Genomic DNA, 15,810 nt, shown 5'->3' on the forward strand with positions numbered 1-15,810 from the left:
AGAGGAAGGAGGAGACGCGAGAGCACTTTCCACCTCAAGCGCCAACAGCCCTCGCATCCTCTCCTGAAAGAGGCAGCTGGGTGGGTCCTGCCTACGCGTGGGTGCATGTGTACGCGCTTGGGAGAGCCCGTGGGTGTGTTCGGGTGTGAGCGCGTCTGGGCACCCGCAGGGCAACGCTGAAGCCTGGGAGAGCTCTATTGGTAGCCAAATTCGAGAACGCCCTATCCTAGGAGGCCACTAGCACGTGGCTTTGACAAGTAGGCCTGGAAGAGGCCCTCATTAGCCAGCTTCCTTCGGCAACTCCCAACTCTTCCATTCTCTTTGGGTTCAGACTGGTTTGGGGCCAGCAGAGATCCGAGCTGAGAAGGAGTTGCTCGCTGGGGCCGAAAACCAAGTGCTGGTGAACCGGTTAAAGAGAAGTGACAGGATTTCCAGGCTCAGGAGATAGGAACAGCTGATTTCACTCGGGGTTCCCGGGAGGAAGCCTTTTTCCGGGCTGGAGAGAGGGTAGGGTCGAGGAGAGTAATTCTAGGATTTGTGGCGAGAAAAGTCGACCTCCGCCGGCGGGGCCCTGTCTTGCTTTCTCTCCATCCCTCTTCTCTTTCCTGCTTCAGACCTGTTCCCTGTCCCAGTAACCTTAGTGGCTTGTGACGACTATTGTGTTTACTTTCTGCCCTTAACGTACTAATATGTGACCAACTGCAGTACTCGTAATGTCTGATGCTCAACTGAGTTGATTCTCAAATATAATATTCTTTTCAGCTTTTGCGCCCATCCGATTAGTAAGTAAACTACCACCTACTACTAAGGGGACGCTGGAAACCAGTCGCAGGCGACTGAGACCCCTAGATCAGCAGCCCTCCATCTCAGATATTCCTGGCGGCTTATAGCTAATGACTTTTCCCTGTGCCATAAGCAGTCACAGCCTGATCCGGTGACACTGCTTTACCCCGTAACCGTGGGGCAGGGGGCGGTCAGCAAGTCCCCCCTTCGCAAGAGACTGGGGACGCCCCTGAAGTTCGCCTTCATGCTCCAGATTTTCTGCTTTCTCCCCTCCCCCTGCCTGCAACGCCCCCGCACCTCGCCTGCCCCGGGATTTGCCGGCGCCTGGCTGGCCCTTTACTCCAGCCCTGGGTAAATCAGTCCGGAACACGCCAGGCTTCGAGGCGCTGAGGGCTGCGTGGCGGCCCCGGCGGGGGTCTCGCCTGACTCCCGGAGTCTCGGCAGCGCGGCAGCTCCTGTCACTGCGGCGAGGGCCGAGCTCACGGCCGCGCGCCCCGCCGCCGCCACCGCCTCCATGCTGCAGCGCGGGGCGCAGTTCCTCCCGGCCCGGCGGCTGCCGTCGTCCGAACACGCCGGCGCGGGAAACCCGGAAGCCGCGCCCGCCCGGGCCGCAACCGCAGCGCGGGAGACGGGCCGCCAGCCCCTCGCTTGAGCCGCGGGCTCGCCCGGAAGCCGCGGGCAGCGGGCGGGGCACTGTTCAGTGGCGTGTAGGGAGACCGCCGATGTGTGCAGAGCGGCCCGTACTGAGGACTCTGTGTGAGTGCGTGCGGGGGTGCGTGTGTTTGCGCGTGTTTTTCCTTCTTCCCTCAAGGATGGCAATGGCTTGCAGCTGGCTGCTCCCTTAGGATTTTAGAGTTTGTGGAGCTCTAGGTTGTGAGCACAAACCACCCATATAATCCATTTTGCACGGTCGGTTTATATCAGGAGAAAAAAAGCGCAACTGGACGGGGGTGGGGCAGACCAAGGAAACCTTCTGGAAATACAAACACGCACGCACAACACTCGTAAGAGAGAGGAAGAATGAAAGACCTGGGAAGATGTCTGTAACCTTCCTGCTGGCCCTTCCATTTTTCCGGGAAGATTCTGGATCGTTTCTACCTTTTGAAGTCATCTTGGCATCTATTTTTTTGTAAGCTCTCTCCAGCTTAGTAGCGTGCGTGAAGTCGTGTATGTATGTGTGCGCGCGCTTATCTGATGCATTTGACTGTCTTTTATACAACTGCCCAGAAGCAAATGTGTTAACTCGGCGGTGCCCCTCGATGCCTGGCTTCTCGCAGAGCGCGGAGGACGCCCAGACCCATTTTCCAGTCTGGATTCGGAAGGGCTGCTCCGCTTTGGACCCTTGTGTGTGGATCGCTTTACCCAGAGGCTTGGAAAGCGCCAGTATTAACCTGCTTCCAGGTACATCACAAGGTCACCAGAGGGTCTTGCAGCCGTCTTGTTTCTGTGAATCTAGACTTTCCTGTCTTGGCCCGAAGGATATTTACGTTTCGGTCGACATAATTTGAAGCCAAAAGTTCAGCCTGTCGAGCTGGTTTCTGCACAATCAAGGTAACAAGAATTGCCTTTCAAACTGCTTAACAAAACCCCCGACTCTTCGACTCTTCCTTGCTGGTCCTGGCTCTTGCCTCCCCACCAAAATGTCACCAGCTCTTGAATTACGTGGATTTGGGTTGGAGGAGAACTTGAAGGAAACGTGATAGAACCGCTATGCCAGACCACTCTCTTTGCTTCCCGTGGTCCGGTGGGCATCGAAGCCGATCGTGAGAAGGACCAGTCCCCTCCTTGCTTTTCCTTCCCCGTGCTGTACTGGGTGTGTGTGTGTGTGTGTGTGCAAGTGTGAATGCGAGTGCGCGCGCGCCTGTCTGCGAGTGTGTGTGTGTGTGTTTGAGTGTGTTTCTGTGTGTGCGTGCGCGGCCGCCCTGCCTCTGCCCGATCCCTGGGTGCAGAAACGCGGGTTTCATGGGGCGATCGCCGCGGATCCCCCGCCCAGCGCGACCTGCGGGCAACGGCGGCAGTGGCAGGAGCCGCCTCTCGGACTCCCTAGGATGCGGGTGCTGAGCTATGGCAAAGGGCAGCGAAGTGACGAGCGAGACCCGCGTACGACTCTGAAAGCCACCTGGAAACACCTTACCGGGATTGTACCTGCGGGCAGAAAGTCTTCCTACGACCGTCTTTCCTCTAGAGGCACCAGGTAACAAGCAGACGACTTCCCGCCTCACCCAGTTTCCTTCTGATCTTATTTCTAGTGTCTTATCTGCATTGCAGGCTACTTTACTTATTAATGTTTTGAAAATCATTGAGAAGGGCTGGGTATTCAAGGGCGCTCTGTGATGTAATATAATTTCTAGTAGGTGGAATATAAATCTATACCTGAGCATTTAATCTAGCAGTGAAAGCTAAGAAAATATGGAAACGCTCCACCTTAAGTGATGGTTTTGGAAGCTAGGCGTGTTGAACCTTTCTGAAGATGCCAGAGATTAAAGTCCCGTGTTTTCTTCAGGCTATGGTTGCCACGGACCATTTGGTATCCAACCCTCCCCAGATTGTGGAGTGTGAGAGGGTGTTTGGTTCCCACCCATCGTTTCAGGCAGGGATCACTTTGACCCTTTTCTACCTCTGGTGCCAGGTTGTTTTCCTGATTGTCGACGAGCTTGCCAGATCCTTTAGTAGTTGTATATTACGCATCTGGAGACTTTAATTCGAAATAGAGTTTTCTGGGAACTTGCTTTGAGTGGAAGGGAATTCATTGTCACGGGTGTATGTGTTGAGATATGGTGTTTAACTGCCAGGGTTTGCTTTTATGTAGCAAAATAGATCCATATCTAGAGGAGCGCTGCTAAAACCACAACCTCCGTCCCCAGCTGCATTGTCTCGCTTGTGGAGAGGGGCTTGTACGCTCGTGGTTTGTTTTTATTTTGTTCTGCTTTTTTTTTTTTTTTTTTTGGTTTGTCTCTGTATAATGTGTATTTTGAAAATTCTTGCCAGTGCCTTGATTTACAAGGAGTAGGGTGGATTTGCGACTGCCTAATTAACATATTGGGTCTGACATATTAAAAATGGAGATTCCCACAGCCGGCTGAGGCAGAACAAATTTAGTGAACTTCCAAAGCCCCTTACCCTCGCACCTTATTTCTCTCATTTCCTATCCCATCACCTCTGCGTCCCCTACAGAAAATTTCTCTCCCTTCTCGAGGGCATTAGGATTAAGAAGATAAAGCACTTCCAAAGTAGTCTCCTCAATGTTTTATTAGACAGTGAAGGCGGTCTGAATAATTCAGCTAGGGAATGCTCGTTTGTCTCCCGCCTTCGGGAGCTGCCTGCTCGCTGCACTCAACCGAGGGTTTGGCTCAGCCGAGCGCACGGTGCCCTGCTCCTGGAAGCAGTGACTGGGACTGCTCCGGGGGTTTCTCTTTGCTGAAGCCGCTTGGAAAGTGGAGGGGCGCTGCCTGCTTTTCCTCCGCCCGCTGCATTTTTAAAATAGATACCCATATGATGGTATTTGCAGACTACAAGCCGGTCGCTAGCTAGCTGCTGTCGCTGTCCCTGCGCCTTGATGTCCCCGACTCCTCTGGAGATTGGGCTCGGCTGCTGCTGCAGCCCTCGCAGGCTGGTGGTGCTACAAGGCCGTGTTTGCAGCTGGCTTGGGGGCTGGGCTCCGCCACTGCAGCTGCCAGGCCCGCGTTGACACTTTCTTGGGGCCGGGCGGGAGAGCTCAGCGGGCCCCCTGGCAGACAGCGGGCGCATCATGGCAGAGGTGGCCGCCTGGATTTGAGACGGAGGAGGTGGAGAGACACGCGTGGGGGGGCAGTGAGGTCCTGCCCGACTTCTTGCGCCTGCAGCCCCCTCTCCCTTCTTCGTAAATGAATATTCAAGTACATAGAAGGAAAGCTGGCTGGCTGCAAAAATGCCTTGATATTCAGATACTGCATGATTTCTCAGGATTCAAAACCTGAAACGAAGTGCGTTTTTCCTAGGCCTCCATTTGTTCCTCTCTTCTCTCCCCTCTTGCTCTCTTGGATTTAATCAGGTCATTTCTACTCCTGTTTTACCTCCAGTTGAAATACCACTGGAAAGACTGCTACCTACCCCCACCCCAACTCCAGTAAACACGAAGGAGTTGAAGGCCACTCTTTAGACAGATTTGCTCTGTAACTTTGAGCTCTAGGAAGAGCCAAGAAAGGATAGGCAGTATAACTCGACTTTAACAGAAAAGCAGGTCCCCCCTCTACTTTCTGAAGACTCAGAAAGAAAAGGGTACTGCCTGCATACATACAGACTAAAAATAACTGGGAATTGGGGAGGAATTAGGTGAGGATTTTTCTTTTCTTTCATCTTTTCCTTTTTCTCTTTTAGTGAATTTATTTGTATTTCTCCTATCGCTCAGAAAATCGTAGTCAGCAAATTGATTTGTGTATACTAAAAATCTGACAGAGACACCTTTTTGTCCCCCAGATTTCTTCAGAATATTATTACAACAGAAACTATAGCATACTCATAATATTTGTTAGCAAATAAGGCATCCCTGTTTAGAGGGTGCCCAAGAAGGACGGGATACTGGTGGAGAATATTAGTACTTGGGAAAATTTTGTGTTTTCTCCATGTCCCTCCTCATTCCATTTCACCCTGGCCTTTTCTCATTAAGGATTCAGTCCTTTGCAGGTTAAGTCTTGTCCTTGTGCCCTCATCCTCCGGGAAGGTTGAAACACATGTATTAACTGGATGTTGAGTGATCAGACGCCTAAACATAGATTGTGGTGTGATTCATGTTTAAAAATGCCATTCATTGGTGCAGACTGGAGGTAGGTGAAATGTGAGACCCAGATAGTCCCCCTAGCATAGAGTTTCATGTATAGAAGTTCCTTAAGAAATGGAGCTTTCTGCCTCCCTTCTCTTCTCTCTTGTCTGGAGAGACAGAGAGGTGCAAGCCAGTTTGAGGATCTGAGTCCGCTGCCCTTGGTCAGCGTTGTACTTAGAGCTGGCTTGACTCACTAATAGGTCAAGCCTATTGGGTCTTGATAGAAAATTTCCTAGAAAAACCTTCCTTCCTTGTCAGCCCTCTTATGGTCACTAACAAGAGGGGCAGAACAATAGGAAAGCTAGGATACCCATGGAAACAGATGTGAGCATATAGGCAGGCGGAAAGAAGTTGTCATTTAGCTCCTGTCCTCGAGACCATTCCTTTTTGTCATTTTTTTCACTTTCTCTTTTCAAGAGGAGAATGACCTTGAGCAACACTGGTCTTCTGTGCTTCGCATACCTCTTTTCCTCCCTCAAACATGTGATGTATATATGAATACACACACATACATACATACACACACACCTCAGTTTTGAAATGAGATTCTTGTGCTTGTGTGTTTTGGGAGGGGTTCATCAAATATATCTCTGATTGATACCAGCCAGAGGTGATTTTCTTTCCTTTTCATAAGAGTATATAGCAAGAGCTGTGGTCACTTGAGGCAAAATTACCCCACCCTTATCCCCTCTTCCAGTATTTTTATCTCGTCTGTCATTCAGTGTATTCTTGGTATTAAAGCAGTGTCTGATTATGGCACTGGTGTTTAAATGACCATCATATGTTATAACTGCCTTTCATCTTTTCATGAATGACCGTAAGTTCCCTTTTGTGCATTTAAACCAGTGTTCTGATTCCTCTTGCTGCTTGAAGCACTTTAGACTTCCTAGTTTGTTTGTTTTTTTTAACATCTTTATTGGAGTATAATTGCTTTACAATGGTGTGTTAGTTTCTGCTTTATAACAAAGTGAATCAGTTATACATATACATAAGTTCCCATATCTCTTCCCTCTTGCGTCTCCCTCCCTCCCACCCTCCCTATCCCACCCCTCTAGGTGGTCACAAAGCACCGATCTGATCTCCCTGTGCTATGCGGCTGCTTCCCACTAGCTATCTATTTTACATTTGGTAGTGTATATATTAGACTTCCTAGATTTGCTGAGTTTTCTAGCTGGTGAAATTAGGATCTTGCTTTCTGCTGATACTATTGCTGTGTTGTTATGTGGTTGGGATGAAATGCCTGCAGATTTCTAACAGTGTTCCTGCCTCTACATCAAACTACTACATCATAGTTCTATATCATAACTATCCAGTTATTTTAAGGGAAATTTGCTATAAATAAGACTGCTAAATATTTTTGCCAATTTTAAGGTTGGAAGAAGAAAGCTACTTGAAAGTTTCTGATGGCTTAACTGGCTAATCTACTGACTCATTCCAGTGAATTTTATTTTCTGTTTACTCAGAAATGTAATATACTGGCATTACTTTCAGAGTTTTGTGTATAGTATAAATGGTTCTGAGTTTTATGTTTCACTGAAGAGTATATAAATTCAGGCCTTTTAATAGACGTGATTGTGACCCCGTAGGATACATGACTAACTGATAATTTTGCTAAATCATTCCACTGACACACATGTGCATAGCTCTGCCTTGTTCAATAAACCTTGAGAGTGAGGCTACTTATTATATTTCTACAGCCCACATTTTTATTCCTGTGGCATCCTTCAATCATTGAGGACTATTTAAAATCTAAGGCAGTGTAATTTGTCCATTACATGGTGTGTTCATGGTGAAATTAAGAAGTATTATGTTTATAAGTATTGAAGCTATTCTGGTTAGAGGTGTACCATTTTTATTATGCTCTATCAACATAAATTATATGTTATTATGAAAATTCCTGTTTTATGTAAGTATAACAAGAGCTAGAAAAAATAGAGAATTTAATTCAGATATAGTGCTGTTTTTTAAGCTTTTTCATCTTAGTGTTCTGATGGATTCTATTCTGACAGAATGCTTTTTACTGATCTATGACATAATTTAATACTAATTATGAAGATGGTTAACAAGTGATAGAAAATTACAAAGGAATTACATGGTTATATAAATGCTCTATCACTTTACTGATACCAAGTAAATCACACGAAAAGGCTTTTTTATTTAAACTACAAACTACATCCGTAAGGTTTCTCGGAAATTGGCTTTGATAGCCTATGTTTATTAAGTTACAAACTTGGTCACATTGGGAGGAAAATGCCAATTGACCAATTTAAGTGTTCCTAGAAAATACATCTTTTAATAAAATCTGTCTAATTGTAAACCTCATGCTTTTCTTCTTTTCTTTGTAGGAGCATATATGTAATTTATTGCTTTTTAAAAAGCTTCCAATGAAATATTTTGAAATTGGTGTTATTACAATCCTTATGAAGGACAATTACAGAATTACCACTGAATGTTGAATCTATTTTAGATTTTGTAACAAAAAAAAAGCTCCTGAAAAGAAGTAACAAGATACAGGAATAAAGTTGTAGGATCCTTTCCCCAGCTCTGCCAGTGTTTCTGAATTCTTAGAAAAAGAACAAAAGAAAACGCCAATTAGTTCAATAGATACTCAATTAGAACTAGTACACTTAATCAAGAGATAGAAGCCAAAACAATGCTGTTTACATTACTGTATTTTCACTTTGCCCTTTGCAGCTCTTTTAAGGAAATGCTAAAGACACCTAAAGGACATATATTAGTTGCTCTCCAGATTCTGTCACCCATGTTGACTTCTCATTTCTTGTCTTGAAGTAGTCATGAATCTTAGTGGTATCACTTCCAAAGTGATGTTTGCATTAAATGATTTACTAGTGGAAACATATCAACTCTGTAACCATGAAAACTAACTTTCTTGTATCTTCTTTGGAAGTAAAGGCTGTGGTATTTTCTCAGTAATTAGCTCTTTTTGTTATTTTTTCCCATGGTGTAAAAGTTAGGTTACCAAGTGATTTATGTGCACTGGTCTTATTAGTGCTAAAGCATTTGTATAGCAGCGTTAAAACACATATACTTTATAGGGCAACATTGAACACTGAATTGAGTACTCAGGACATATGCTTTATTCTACATGGATAGAGTTATCATTATATCACTAATATTCACTAATATATCACTAGTATTCACATATATTTTAATTTGAAATGCCTCACTTAATAGGAATGTGCCTACCTTTAAATTGAAAATTTGGGGTTATTTATAGGAATTGTGTAGTACATTTGCCTTGTATTGAATCTTCAAATGTCAGGCACTTTGACAACACGTAACTAGACATTGGATGCTGACCTCAAGAAACTTATTTTCTTAGTAACATGAAAGATATAAACAAGTGTATAGCTTGAAAATAACTGGTATTTTAAAATTCTATTTTGATATTTTATGCTTTGTAGTAGGGAAGACAGAGGAAATCAGGAAGTCGTAACTGTGTTTTGTAGACAATGGTATTGCACAGTGGTTAGAAGCATGAACTTTGGGATTTCACATACCTGTGTCTCAGACCTGTATAACCTTGAGCAAGTCTTATAGCCTATCTGAGTCTTAGTTTCCTCACTTATAAAATGAAGCTAATAATAAAAGACACTTAGCTGTAATCATCATCATCATCTCCATCATCATCATCATTATCATCTCATCATTAGCTATCATGAGGGTAAAGGGGAAAACTAAAGGAAGTGGTAATTGAATGACTTCAAAGCCTATTCTTGGGGCCATAGATGCACAGGATTCCAGGTAATGCTAAAGGTCATCCAAACCAGGGGTCGTGCAGTCTAGTGTCCTCAGAGATCAAGCAGAAGATGTAAAGCAGGAAATCTGGCTGGCTTTAAGAAATTGTAGGCTGTAGGATCTCTGTTATACTGGAGAGTGCCTGACTTACCCAAGACATTCAAATTTAAATTCATTTTAACCCCAGATGAGTCCGGCATTATGAAACTTCTGAGTTATTCTGACATCCATTCAATCTTAAATTTTTTGGAAAGCATTCCTGCCATGTGGTCATCTTGACTCAGCTTGGGTACCTTCAGTGATTCCAAAAATTACTCCATATAAAGTAGATTATTCCATTTTTGTATAGTCTTATCGTAAAATTCCTTTTTGGGATTGAGCCCAAAATCGGTATCCTGTGTCTTCTAATTAATTTTAATATGGGAGGAGAGACACACAATAAGTCTAATTCCCAGTAACAGTACCTCAAATATTTAAACTGTCACTCGAGATCCCCAACCAGCAATTGCTCTGCTTATGATTAAACATAACTTGACCTAAACAGGTTTGGGACAGTTTTCTACGTGTCATGATTTCAAGCCTTTTACCTTTTACACTCAATAAATTTTAGCTATCATAAATCTTCATCATTACCCTCTTTGAGATAGGCTCCAATTTGTTTTCTTGCTTCTTATTGAATTATGTTACCAGCACCAACAAGTCCTGTGGGTCTACTAGTGTAGAGTTGAGCAGGGCCATTGTTTCCTTACTATTTTTTTTTTTTTAATATTTATTTATTTATTTATTTATGGCTGCATTGGGTCTTCGTTTCTGTGTGAGGGCTTTCTCTTGTTGCGGCAAGCGGGGGCCACTCTTCATCGCGGTGCGCGGGCCTCTTACTATCGTGGCCTCTCTTGTTGCGGAGCACAGGCTCCAGACGCGCAGGCTCAGTAATTGTGGCTCACGGGCCTAGTTGCTCCGTGGCATGTGGGATCTTCCCAGACCAGGGCTCGAACCCGTGTCCCCTGCATTGGCAGGCAGATTCTCAACCACTGCGCCACCAGGGAAGCCCGTTTCCTTACTCTTGACACTGGAGAAAGCCAGGTACATGCAGTAATCCTCCATCTAGCACTCATGTCAGATATTACCGTTTGATCAATGACTTCTTCCCTCTTGAGCCTGGACAAGTCTTGAACATGTATCTCTAAGATGCTACAACTTGTCAATTCAAGTTTGGTCACAAGATTGAAAGTATTCGCCATTCTGAGTCTAGGCACTAGTAAAGATGCCTGAGACCACTCTTTCAACATTCACATCACATGATTTGCTCATAGTGCTCAAATTAATTAAATCTTCTCCAGTAAATATTGAGAGACAAGTAACTTATAAATTTCAGTGTTGGTGTTCATAATATATACGAGAAACAATGGAATGGAGTAAGACAAGGTGGATTTTCACCTCGCCCTAACTTGATGGGTTGGCTCTCTGATTTAGACAAGAATGATTCAAGGCCCATTCTTTGATCCGTTTAACAAATATTTCTTCATAATTTAACTCATGCTTTGATACTCTGCTAGCCATTTCTCCTTTGAGACACAAAAGCCAAATGGCATAGATACCATTCTGGGAAGCTCAAATCTCGAGTGAGGAACACATATTCTTTCACTGAGGCAGCCCTAGGCCCCAGTCAGTCTTGATGATATTCTCATATCTCTGCCTTTTAACTTACCCTTAAACCTAGATGATGTTGATTTCTAGTATATTTACTAACTTAATTTGTGTTACCTTCTCCATTATTGAATAAAATCCATGTTTAGGCTACTAGTAGTTTCCCCAGCCTTCATATGAGGTCACCTCCTAATTTCCAACAAAGGGAAAATTATTTGAATACAAAAGGAAATAGTCAAATTCCCTTTATCTGGTATCCTTGTAGAGTGAGTCTTCTCCTTCTTGACCATTCTCCATGGTCTTGAATGTTATTCTTTTGAGGCATCATATTTAGAAATGTTTTTTTTAGATGTTTACTTTTAATGGAAATGCTGATAGTTATTAAAATTGACACACTAATTCTGAATATAGTTAACCTTTTCTTAATGACTTCATGTCTTCATTGTTTATGTTAGTGATTGCAGAAAGCCCTTGGAGACCGTCCCATGACATGTTTAAGGCAGCTTATACTGATATTAAATTTTCCCCAACTTCTTTTCCTTCCCTTTATCTTCTGTGTATGATTAAAAACATTTTTTTTTTTGTTCTCATATGGCTAACATTTTTTTCAGTGGGTCTGTTTTCCTTTTTAACGGACTGATTGGAAATTTATTGACAGCGTGGCAAGATTATTAGATGTTTTGGTAAAATAGAGCCTGAGGATGACTAAAATTCTAAGATCTTCTCTACTGAGGAAAGCACGTGAGTTTTCCTCCATGTACTATGTGGAAAGCACTGAAAGATGCTAATGTATCTTGCATAATATATGATTAGATGATGATGATGATGGTGATGAGGATCATCATCGTCACCATCATTTTCTGAGAATGTCCTTTGTGTACACTGTTGGTTTTTACTTTCCTCTAATCCATGCAATAACCTTCAGCTTAGGCATGATTGTATACATTTATAGAGGAGCAAGTTTGAGTCTGAGGACAATTTCCTTGTCCACGATTATATGACTAACAGACAATAGGGCTAGAATTCAAATACAAATATTTCTGATTCTAAAGAAGATGCTATATTTGCTACATGTAGATTTCCCTTTTCTCCTATCTCTTAAAGCTGTTTTTTGTGTATTATTATATAAATGTGTTTTTAACCTCTTTCAAGGATGTTGGCTATCTTCTGAATATGCATCTTATTCTCAATTTCTTTTCCCTTTATTGTACTCTATGAATTGCCATGTTTCATATCTGGAGGTTTTTGAAAGACTTTATAGTTATCCATTAGGGGATTCTCTAGCTGTTTGCATTGAGAAGGAAATGTTTGGTCCTGAGTCTGGAATATAAGTATATACTAATTATTATTATTATTATTTTTTGCTAAACGAGACTGTGTGATTTTGGGTGATTTACTCAATTCCCAATTCCCATCTGCAGAAGGGACTTGCAAGCCATTATAAACTGGCTGGTATATCTAAGTAATTAATAAATAATTGTTCCCTTTAGTGCTTTTCCTAGTACAGAAGAATCAGAAAATTCTGTGAAATGTTAGGACTGGATGGAACTTGGAGATCACTCAGTTTATCATTAAAACTTTTGCATGTGTCTAATTGTGCTCTACATTCCACTCGCCTCTGTGTGCAGGCTGCTGTTGCAATACTTAATGAGTGCTTCAGGCTTTAACCCCAGATTCCCCCTCCCTTTGGGACGGGGTCAGAAAAAAGTCAAATAACAAATTCATTTCTTCACCTTGTATCCATATTTCTGTGCGTTATTTCAATGACAGAGGGGCCTGACATTAGCCAAAATCTGATACTTAATTCTTGGTATATCTGTTGGCAGAACGGACCATTTCTAGATAAAGCCCTGTGGTCTGTTCCCATCTGCGATTTACGTTCTTACCTCCCTTGATGAATTCAGAATAACCACAAATCCATTGCAGGTCTTCTGATTGAGAGTAGATGTCTGTTTATCTTCCCCTTGAATCTGGATTGGCCTTGCAACTTGCTTTGAACAATAGTTGTGGCAGAAGTAATATGGTGTAAGTTCCAAGCCAAATCCTCTAGAGACCATGTATCCTTCACTCTTAACCTCCTGGAGAAATGTTAACATCATGCGAAGAAGCCTGGGAACCCCTGCTGTAGGTAAATGGCCCAAGTGATCTCTAGCACCAATGGCAAGACATACTAATGAGGCCATCTTACACCATCCAGATACAGTTAAGCTTCCAAGTAATTATAGTAACATCATGAGTGATCACAGGTGAGACCGGCAGAAGAACCTGCTCCAATTGATGGTTGGAAAAGATAACTGAGACAACTACCACCCCCCTCCCACCCCCCTGCCTTGGGTGATGGGACATAGCCAGCCACCATGCCTATTTTGGAAAACAACCCTGCCTCCTTTTTTTTTTTTTATTCTTTCAACAAATATTTGTTAAATATCTACTATATTCATGCATGCTGCCCCTCCCTCTCTGGATTCATGGATTTTTGAAGAAAAGTATATTTTTTTCTTAAGCCGTTGGAAGTATTGGCTGATTCCTCAAATGCCTCGTTTCATCAAATTGATTTTTCCTAAGATGGATGAATGTATGTGATAATTAATTTTGATTTGCCTGTTTTCTATTATAACCACTTATCACCTGCCTTAGAGAAGCTTCCGTGAAAGGGTTGTCCTCTTATGCCAGGGATCATGCCATTCACCTAAAGCCCGAGGGAGAGTTTGTCTTTTGTTTCTTCAAGTTACCTTTGGGCTTGGTTTGGTTCAGAGTGACATTTTGTTATTTCTCCGAGATTTCATTTTACCTTCTAATTATGTTTTAGTGATTCATATTTACTATTCATTTCTTCTGTAAATTAAATGTAGATTGCACAATTACTTTATTCTGGAACTTCATACACACCTCATTTTATTTAATAATGTTCTCATTTATGTATCAAATTACTCTACAGGAATTTGATATACTGTTATAGATATAATAAGGTGCAGAGTGTAGGCCATGGGGCAGTGTAATTATAATGGTTTTATAGCTTTCTGATTACTATTTATTTGCAAAAAAGATATAATTACAAAAAGAATAAAGTCAAATTCAATGTTTTTATTTTTGGTAAAAGAGATACATTTGTGGGTGGTGCATAAGAAAGCGTGTCACATTCACCTCAGTATTTTCTACAAAGATGTTTTGTTATGGATTTGAAAGTCTACCTGGAATGTGTGGAATATGAAATATTTTATTTACATTTTCTTTCTCCTGTATCTTACTGTGATTTTAAAGTTTAACATAAGATAGGTAATATATGTTGTGCTAATCATTTGAAATTTCTGCTTGTGAATTCTAAAGTAACCAAGTACCTATTCTATTTGCTACATGTTGCAATATACATTAAAGCTGAAATTTTTAGCATGGTAGTATCAATTTCCTCATCTGTAAATGGGGCTAACGTTTACCTCCCACGGCCTACTGTGAGGAATAATTCATTCCCAGCACTTCACACACTGACTGGCAAATGATGGAATGCTCAAACAGCACTAGCAAAATATACGTCCTTGTATTTTATATATCAGAGTGTAATATTTGGTTTGAGTAGATTGTCAGCTTGCAAATATCTTTCTACTTTACTTTGTTGAGGTCCCAAATTGAAGGAATCTTCTAAGATAATATCAGGCAGTACTTTGCTTCCCATATGAATGCAGAAGTTTTTTAAAAAATATATTAACAAAAAAGCAAACTTTCATATAGATCTAGAATAAGTAAGTATTGTTAAACTAGCTGGAATAATATTTTAAGAGAAACATCTTAAATAATGTATGGCTTTTAGAACATGATTAGGAAAACTGAAGATAATAATTATTTTACCACTTATCTAATAGGCACAACCAATCCAAGTTGTTTAGAGTTTTAAAATTATACAATTTGAGGGAGCTTGTGAAGAGAAAAATATATAAAATTACAAACCCAAAAGTTAGATAAAGTATCTTGTAAGGGGCCTGTGTGTGTAACACTGGCTTTGTGGCCTATCTGCTTTTCTTATTAAGGACATGTTCAATGAATTCAGGAGAGAATTAGTAACTTTCTTTTTTTTTTTCTGATTAGGAAAATTGATTTTGTGGTTGTTCAGACTAATTTGTGCTGAGAAATTTTTAAACTCATGGTAGCCTCTTTAATAGTTTTAGTACTCCTTCAAATATATTTTTATTAATTGAAAATTGAAATATTTATCTAAGTAGCCATATGACTATATGACTATAGCACTTCTTGTTTTATTGGGATCAAAATAAATGGAGAAATCGATATGTGTAATTGATGACCAAATTTTTCCAGTGATGTTGGAGAAATAGTTTATTCAATTTGAGGTGATGTCTATAGCATTACAATAGATAACGTGGAAAAAATAATTATCTCTAAAGTATATTCAAAAAGGAAGCAGATTCTAGGCAATATTTAAGGAAAATAGAGAATTTCAGTGAAATTCTGCTTGGTACAAAATGTGCACTCAGGAGGTGTTTGAAAATTGATATGTGCATTAATTAATAAATATTTGTTTTGGAATGTGGCTCTATAGCACAAAAATCTATTTTTCTAAAATAATGGGAGGAAATTAGTTTCATTTCTATAGTCATTTCCTGTAAATTGGTATTTACAGTTTAATGTTATGAAAAAAAAATCACTATTTTTGAAATATTAAAAAAAGCAGCCCTTGAAAAACAATGTAATATCATTCTGAAGATTTTCCCTATCTTGTCTGTCCACATATTCCCTCTACAAAATACAATCTGTATAGGGAATGAGAAGTATCAACTCTTTCAAACTGATTCAAAGCACATAGTACAAAATTT

General features: G+C 41.5%; 1 protein-coding gene across 3 annotated transcripts in view; it reads left to right on the forward strand.

Moving 5' to 3' along the window:
• Positions 1–1,409: 1,409 nt before the first annotated feature.
• The window catches only part of LRFN5 (leucine rich repeat and fibronectin type III domain containing 5), a 262,043-nt gene continuing 247,642 nt past the window's right edge, over positions 1,410–15,810 (forward strand). For 2 of the 3 annotated variants that reach the window (XM_007164154.2, XM_028167308.2), the window contains exon 1: positions 1,410–2,977. The gene's annotated coding sequence lies outside the window, so the exon portion shown is untranslated. The remainder of the gene's footprint in view (positions 2,978–15,810) is intronic. The other variant, XM_057541923.1, reaches the window with a different exon arrangement.

Source organism: Balaenoptera acutorostrata, chromosome 3 (assembly GCF_949987535.1).
Source record: "Balaenoptera acutorostrata chromosome 3, mBalAcu1.1, whole genome shotgun sequence".
In the NCBI taxonomy this organism is placed as follows: domain Eukaryota; kingdom Metazoa; phylum Chordata; class Mammalia; order Artiodactyla; family Balaenopteridae; genus Balaenoptera; species Balaenoptera acutorostrata.